This window comes from Lontra canadensis, unplaced genomic scaffold, assembly GCF_010015895.1.
Source record: "Lontra canadensis isolate GAN:19392208 unplaced genomic scaffold, GSC_riverotter_1.0 scaffold66, whole genome shotgun sequence".
In the NCBI taxonomy this organism is placed as follows: Eukaryota; Metazoa; Chordata; class Mammalia; order Carnivora; family Mustelidae; genus Lontra; species Lontra canadensis.
The window spans coordinates 1,147,945-1,156,306 of record NW_022631060.1 but is presented as its reverse complement, the minus strand read 5'-3'; positions in this window follow the sequence as shown (position 1 = coordinate 1,156,306).

The window sequence follows — 8,362 nt, the reverse complement described above, 5'->3', positions numbered from 1 at the left end:
TGGTTTCAGATTCCATATATGCACATTGATCAGACTGGGCTAGATGATCTGTGAAGACATTTTAGTTCCCAAATAAGTATTGTGAATACTTATTCTAGTTCTCTGTCTTTAGGAGGTAGGGGACAAATCCTCTCAGGCCCTCAGAATTAAGAATTTACTTCTTGAGGTAGACATAGTGTCTCTTTAGCCTATAACTTTTGTTTTTGCCACATGATTTTATTAGCTTTGGCTGTGAACAAACCACCCCAAAATTTATTCGCTTCAAACAACGAGCCTTTGATTTTGCTCAGAATTCTGTGGGTCATGTGGGTGGTTCTGCCGGTCTGGTGGAGCTCAGCTCTTGTGTGCCAGGTTTTCTCTGAATCTGTGGTCATTTGGTGGAGTGGCCAAAGCTAGGTGATTTAGCATGGCCTCAGTCACATATCTGGCAGTTGGTAGGCTCTTGGTTCTTCTCTAACTCACACATGTTTTTTAAACTTCTGCTGAATCATGTATGCTAACCTAAGCAAATTGCAGAGACAACCCATATTCGAAGGTAAGGAAACAGACTCCATTTGCTGGAAGATTTGTACTGTCATATTGCAAGGACATGGATGAAGGGAGGAGAAGAATTTGTATTCATTTATACACACTACCTTGTCATTCTCTGGTGTTTCCTAATAGATCAGATCTTCCTAAATTAAAAATCGTGATGTAACAGACTCTAGCCACTTGCCAGTTAGAAATATTAAAGGACCAATCCTCTTACAGTTTCTCCTCCAAATTTACCTTCTAGTATTCAGTTTTTCATGAACATGGAATTTTTTTTTTCCATCTAGGTAAGTAGCTTGAATTTAATAACATTAATTAATAACATTACAAAATGTATAAGATGTAACATTACAAAAATATGTATCATCACTTAAGTAAGATTTTAAGTATTACTATTTTTTTAAATTTCTTTTCAGCATAACAGTATTCATTGTTTTTGCACCACACCCAGTGCTCCATGCAATACGTGCCCTCCTTAATACCCACCACCTGGCTCCCCCAACCTCCCACCCCCTTGCCCCTTCAAAACCCTCAGATTGTTTTCAGAGTCCATAGTCTCTCATGGTTCACCTCCCCCTCCAATTTCCCCCAACTCCCTTCTCCTCTCCATCTCCCCATGTCCTCCATGTTATTTGTTATGCTCCACAAATGAGTGAAACCATATGATAATTGGCTCTCTCTGCTTATTTCACTCAGCATAATCTCTTCCAGTCCCATCCATGTTGCTACAAAAGTTGGGTATTCATCCTTTCTGATGGAGGCATAATACTCCATAGTATATATGGACCACATCTTCCTTATCCATTCACATGAACATGGAATCTTAATGGTGATCTTCCCTTGTGAAAATCCTTTGATATTGGGTTAGTGTTCTCTGAGTTAAGCGAACTCTATTCCAATATACTTTATGATACCATGTCATCCTTATTTACTCATGTTTTAACTTTCCTCTGAACCTTCTCCAGTTCCTCTTTCTCTTTCTCTTTTTCCCTAAGCATGATGACTAGAACAATGTTTTAATAGCCATCAGACAAATGGTAGAAAGATTACCTGAAGTTTTAATTATGCTTCAATTCATGCAAGCTAATTCTGGAGAGGCAGATTACTTACTTATTTATTAAAATATTACATCTTTTCTCTAAAACTGAGAATAGTAGTTACCTTATAGGGCTATTGTAAGTGAATAATAAGGTATTTGGTATGTAGTGGATGCTAAATAAATAGTAATTACAAAAATAATAACAATCAACATTTTTTACTATTATTACTATTTTAGTCATAGTGGCTAAATGCTTCATTTTATGTTTGCGTTATTTCTAAAGTTTATTTCGGTTGGTTCTTGGTCAGCTAAATGTTCGATGTATTTTCGTAAGCTTAGCTATAGGAACTTTGGATATGTCACACTGAGTTGGTCCAGAAGTTACTTTACCTCATTTCTACATTTCAGAATGGCTGTGGAACTCCATAGCCCTCCTGCTAATAAGGCATCTAGGCCCACTGATACATGGGTAAAATAAATTTGTGCACTACCTTCTCCCCATGTCTTTAGGTTTTTTTATTTTCCGATCTGCCAAAATTGACTCTGGGGATTGTTCTAGCTCTAAAGTGGTTTATGGAATAATTGTATAATATCCCTGTATTCCTCAACATTCCCAAATCAAGCTTTCATTCAAGCCTCTTATTGCTGGCTACTCCAGGGAAGTTACAATAATCCAAGTGGTTGATGTTCTCGGATTCATAGTTAATGGGATCTCCTTGTCACAGCTGCCCTCATTTCCTTGTTAGAAAGCTCCAAGAAAGGCTTTTGCTCTTTATCTTTATCTTATGCTCTTTATCTTTCTCTTCTCTTACTGCAGCTGAAGCTCAGTTTTGTTTTTAAATTTCTTATCTTTCTCTCTGTTGCAAAATCTCTCCCATTTAAAAGATCCAGATTCATATTCTAGACAGTAGCCGTCAGTTAGTGTGACCAGATGTCACCTGTGTAGGGGCTGGCAGATCCTTTAGATTTCTCTTGCTCTTTAAGTTATAAATATATTATTCCATGAATGATGATAAAAACCAGTGTCCTTCCCAGATATATTTCAGAAGGGGTAATTAGATACAAGGGAAGGAGATTATTTTAACCATGGACTAAAGGGGAAATAAAATCATTGCCCAGAACATCACACAGGTAAAAACACTGACTATATAAGAATCTAAAAATAAATTAAAGCCCTTAATTAGAAAGATATGAAGGATACTAAAGTGTAGGGTTTCTTAAATCAATGACACGGTAAGTTCATCTAACAGAAAAGCTCACTGATGGCAAACACTGTAGGCTCCAACCTTCCAATTAAGCTTTCTCACATTTTCCTTCTGTCATGTGAACAACCACAAATTATTAGAAATGTGAGGAAACATGGAATATAGAAACAGAAATAAAAGGAAAAAATCAGGGACTATATAAAAGAAGAAAACTTGACCAAAAAATCCACTAATGCACTCAGAAATATAGGAAGAAATACTGCATCCATGAAATGAGAACACTATAAAATGGGAACAGAGAACAAACACATCTCTTGAAAATGATAGCCAAAGAGAAAATGTCAGTAGAAGCGTTGGCATATTCAGTAGAGAAAATTAACAAGAATGTACAAAAAAGGAGCAAGTTGATAGAAAATAGAAGATAAAATATAATAGTAGTAGTAGTTGTAGTAGTAGTAGTAGTAATAATAATAATAATAATAATAATAATAATAATAATGGTTAATTCAGGAGATATAACAGCAGTTACAGAGAAAAACAGAGGGGAGAAAAGAATTTAAAAATTTATATTTAAATACTTAGAAGAATTGATAAAAATAGACCCATATGAATAAATTTCAGAGCAGTTGGTATAAAAAAAACATCCTTTAAGATTCAAAGAGGAGGGGCGCCTGGGTGGCTCAGTGGGTTAGGCCGCTGCCTTCGGCTCAGGTCATGGTCTCAGGGTCCTGGGATCGAGTCCCGCATCGGGCTCTCTGCTCAGCCGGGGGCCTGCTTCCCTCTCTCTCTCTCTGCCTGCCTCTCTGTCTACTTGTGATCTCTCTCTGTCAAATAAATAAATAAAATCTTAAAAAAAAAAAAAGATTCAAAGAGGAAAAAAAACTGAGTCACACACACAAAGGACTAGAAACCAGAATGGCTTTGGACATTCCAACATCAATACTAGAACTGAGAAGAGTGTGAAGCCTTAAATACTCAGAAGAAAAAGTTGTTCTAATCTAGAATTAAAAAAAAAATTTAAGGATTTTATTTATTTGTTTGACAGAGAGAGACACAGAGAGGGAACACAAGCAGGAGGAAGGGGAGAGGGAGAAGCAGGCTCCTTGCTTAGCAGGGAGCCAGACATGGGTCTCAATCCCAGACCTTGAGATCATGACCTGAGCCAAAAGCAAAGGCTCAACCCACTGAGCCACCCAGAAGCCCCCTAATCTAGAATTTTATAGCCAAGACCAACCATCAAACTTTTGAAGGTATATAAACCAAAAAATTTTCAGGCATACACAATTTCCAAATTTTATCTTCCATGTGCTTTTTCTCAAAGGACTACTGGAAACATAAAAGGATGTTCAAACTCATTAGCCATTAAGGAAAATGTAAGTCAAAGCCACAGTAAAATATCTCTATAAACATATTAGAGCGGTTGAAACAGAAAAGTGATAATACCAAATGCTAGTGTGGATACGGAAAATTGGATCTCTCATACATTGCTAATGGTAATATAAAAATGGTCATGTACCTTCGGAAAATAGTCTGGCAGGCTCTTAAAACTTAGCAGTTGTACTCTGAGACATTTATCCCAAGGAAATGAAATTTTACATTTACACAAAAACCTATACGTGAATGTTTCTAACAGCTTTATTCATAATCGAAAAATACACGAAACAGCCATCTAATGTCCTTCCATAGATGAATGCTTAAATGAAGCTTAGTGAAAAAAAAAAAATCTCAAGAGTTTAAGTATAGTTGATTTTACTTATGGAACATTCTTGAAATTACAAAACAATGGAAAAGGAGAAGAATAGTGGTTGCCGGGAGATAGAGATAGGGTTGGCGGTAAGGTATTAATACAAGGAAGTATCAAGAAGGATGTTTTGTGGATGTGAAACAGTTCTGTATCTTGATTATTGTGATAGTTCCAGAAATATATACCCAGGATAAAATTATATAGAACTAAACACAACTAAACACACAAACATATACACATGCAAATGTAGGACAAAAAATGATAGAAACTAAATAAGGTTTGTAGTTTAATTAACTGTAAATGTACCAGTGTCAGTTTCCTAGTTTTGCTATTGTGTTACAACTATATAAGATGTAGCCACTGGGGGAAGTTAGGTGAAGAAAAATCAGACACTTATCTTTGCAGCTTCTAAGAATTTTAAGTCTATAAGTACCTCAAAATGTATGATTAAAAAAAAAACTTTATAGAGCTTGAAAAGTAAAAACACTGAAGTATGAAAGTAAAGTGTATATGTGTATTTGTTTTTTATTGTTATGTTAGAAAATTAGAGAATAGTTCTTAGGAACATTAAAATCAATGAATGTGCTTCCATGTTTTGGCGATTATGAATAATGCTTCAGTAAACATAGGGGTGCATCTATCTTTTTGAATTAGTGTTTTTCTTTTCTTTGGGTAAATAACCAGTAGTTGAATTATTGGATTATATGGTAGTTCTGTTTTTGTTTTGAGGGACATCCATAGTGTTTTCCACAGGGACTGTACCAATTCCTGCCAGTAGTGCAAAGGGTTCCTTTTGCTCCACATCTTTGCCAACAGTTGTTATTTCTCATCTTTTTTATTTTAGCCATTCTGACAAGTGTAAGAGGATATCTCATTGTGGTTTTGATTTTCCTCTTCCTGGTGATTAGTGATGTTGAGCTTCTTCTCATGTGTCTGTTGGCCATCTGTATGTCTTCTTGGGGAAGTGTCTATTGAGGTCCTAGGCCCATTTTTAAAATTAGGTTGTTTGGGGCTTTTTTGGTGTTGAGTTGTATAAATTCTTTATATATATCAGATATTAACACCTTATGGATATATCACTTGTAAATGTCTTCTCCCTTCCAACCAGTTCTTGGGACCTGTAGGTGTAAGGTAGCATCTGAAAAATCAATTCTTCCAGTTTTACCAGAACAAACCTAACCTAAAATAGGAGTAAGTTAGTTTCAGAAAGAAAAATAGGTTGCCTTTAAGTAAATCATAAATGCTCTGGCTCCCTATAGCCCTTTTCACCTTGTTTTATAAACAGCTACTTTACACATTTATATTCCTTTATGGGCTCCTTAAACACATCTGATTTTGTCAGCTCTAGACCCAAACTTATTGATGGGACAGTACAAGGTATCTCAAAAAAAGAAGGAAAGGGGTGGGGGCAATGCCTTTGGAAAGCAGAGAAAAGGGGCGCCTGGGTGGCTCAGTGGGTTAAAGCCTCTGCCTTCGGCTCAGGTCATGATCCCAGGGTCCTGGGATCGAGCCCCACATCGGGCTCTCTGCTCAGCGGGGAGCCTGCTTCCTCCTCTCTCTCTGCCTGCCTCTCTGCCTACTTGTGATCTCTGTCTGTCAAATAAAATAAATAAAATCTTAAAAAAAAAAAAAAAGAAAGCTGAGAAAAGTGGAATTCTTACAGATTGGAAAGTTGCCTGTGGGCCCAGGGGGCATTGAGGACTTCTGACTTGCTCCCTAGCATTCTCAGTAGAATAAAAAAACCTCAGAGAGGGTGGTTTTCAACTTTCTTACGTTTTCACATTGTAAGTCTAGCCCTAGGCACTGTATTTTTGCAATTTGGGGAAACAAATCCTGTATTCCAAGTGTGTTATATAAGCATCAAATTCAGAGGACACTTTGGATCTAATAGGAATTGAGACAATGAGTTTCTCAGTGTAAGTGGTGTGGACTAGTCATTAATGATGGGAATCACCTCTACAATGACTTACATTGTTTTAAGACCACAAGAACCTGTGCTTGGGTGTGTGTGTGTGTGTGTGTGTGTGTGTGTGTGTGTGTGTTGGATGGGTGTGGAGAAAAATGGGCAGAACTGACAGCATGGGTTGGATTCTCAAAGAATATGATTTAGAGTTGTAAATATCTATTTACTGAACATCAGCATTTGTGGACTAAAAGTTAAACATAAACAAACACCACATAAATATGTGCTAATCTAGCTGCAGCAAAAGGGGAAATTATTAGTATTATTCAGAGTGAGTTGAATACAAAGTGGCAACCATGTAGGAACAGGTAGGGTAAGGACCCTACCAAGGTTGAACTAACTCGGGATTCAGGCGGCTCATCCTTACTACAGAGGCAAAAGCGACAAGGAGCGGATTGTCAGTCTCTCCAGCTCCATGCCTCACTATTCTACCATACATAAGTTCACTCACCTCTAGTTGGAGAGCTTAGGTTTTTAAAAATGATTGAATGCCTGCTTAAAGCAAGCCTTTTTGTGGAATTCTGCTGAAGACACAGCTATGACACGGTCTGGGGTTATTCACAAGGATATGAGAGAATTATGAGAGTGTATGTGATTTCAAAAAAGGAGAAAGATGGAGAGAAATCCCCGGAAACACTAATTTTAGACTTTTTGAAATGGGAAGAAAAATGCAGAATCTGACAAGTGATGAAGACCGCAGAGAGAAGGGGTGGTTAGCAACTCCAAATGTACTTAAGAAATTGAAGAAATGTTGATAGCCTTGGAGGATGCAGAGTAACTGATGGATTTTGACCACAAAACGGGCAACCAAAGGTCAATTTCCTTTGTCCATTGAGGTTATGTGTTGACAAATTAGAAATGATTGCAGGCATAGAAAAGTGAGCAGATCTTCAGTATGTCACAGTTTGTACAACATCTGCATCTCTGCCATTCCCTACCTCCTACTTTTCCTATCCCTAGGTATGTTTTTTTTTTTTTTTTTAAGATTTTATCTATTTGACAGAGAGAGAGATCACAAGTAGGCAGAGAGAGGCAGAGAGAAGAAGTGAAGTAGGCTCCCTGCCTAGCAGAGAGCCCGATGTGGGGCTCGATCCCAGGACCCTGATATCATGACCTGAGCCAAAGGCAGAGGCTTTAACCTACTGAGCCACCCAGGTGCCCCTCCTATCCCTAGGTATGTTTTATCCTCTCCCTGTACACTACAGTCTGTACCCATTGCCACATTACATCTCATTAACAGTTGGACAAACTTAGAGCATATATCCTCAACACAGATTTGTGGAGTGAGGAGTTGGGTGGGTGATTGGAAACAGCAAAGCAAGGGAATGGTGTGATTGATTTTTATTTCTCACGGACTCTTGGCTCTTGAGCCCTTCAAAAGCCTACCTGGACTTCTTCCTGGTTGACTTACTGAGCCCCTGTAATAAACAGGGGAGGAGGCAAGGAATTGTGGCACCACAGAAAAGTAAGTTTGTTAAATATTAAACTGTAAAACAGAAATAGACTCATAAATAGGAACAAACTGGTGGTTTGGGGGAGGGTGGGTGAAATAGGTGAAGGGAATTAAGAGGTACAAGCTTCCAGTTTTAAAATAAATCATGAGGATGAAAAGCACAGCATAGGGAATATAGTCAATAATATTGCAATCCCTTTGTACGGTGACAGATGGTAACTACAGGTACTGTGGTGAGCATTTTATAATGTATACAATTGTCAGATCGCTACATTGTATACCTGCAATTAATTTTGTATGTGAACTATCCAATAAAAAATGTATTCGGTTGTAAAATGAATTGGTGATCATAAATTGAAACACTCACACTAGTAAGAGAGTTTAAATGTGAATTACTCCTTCAAACACAGAAAGTTCTGATATAGCA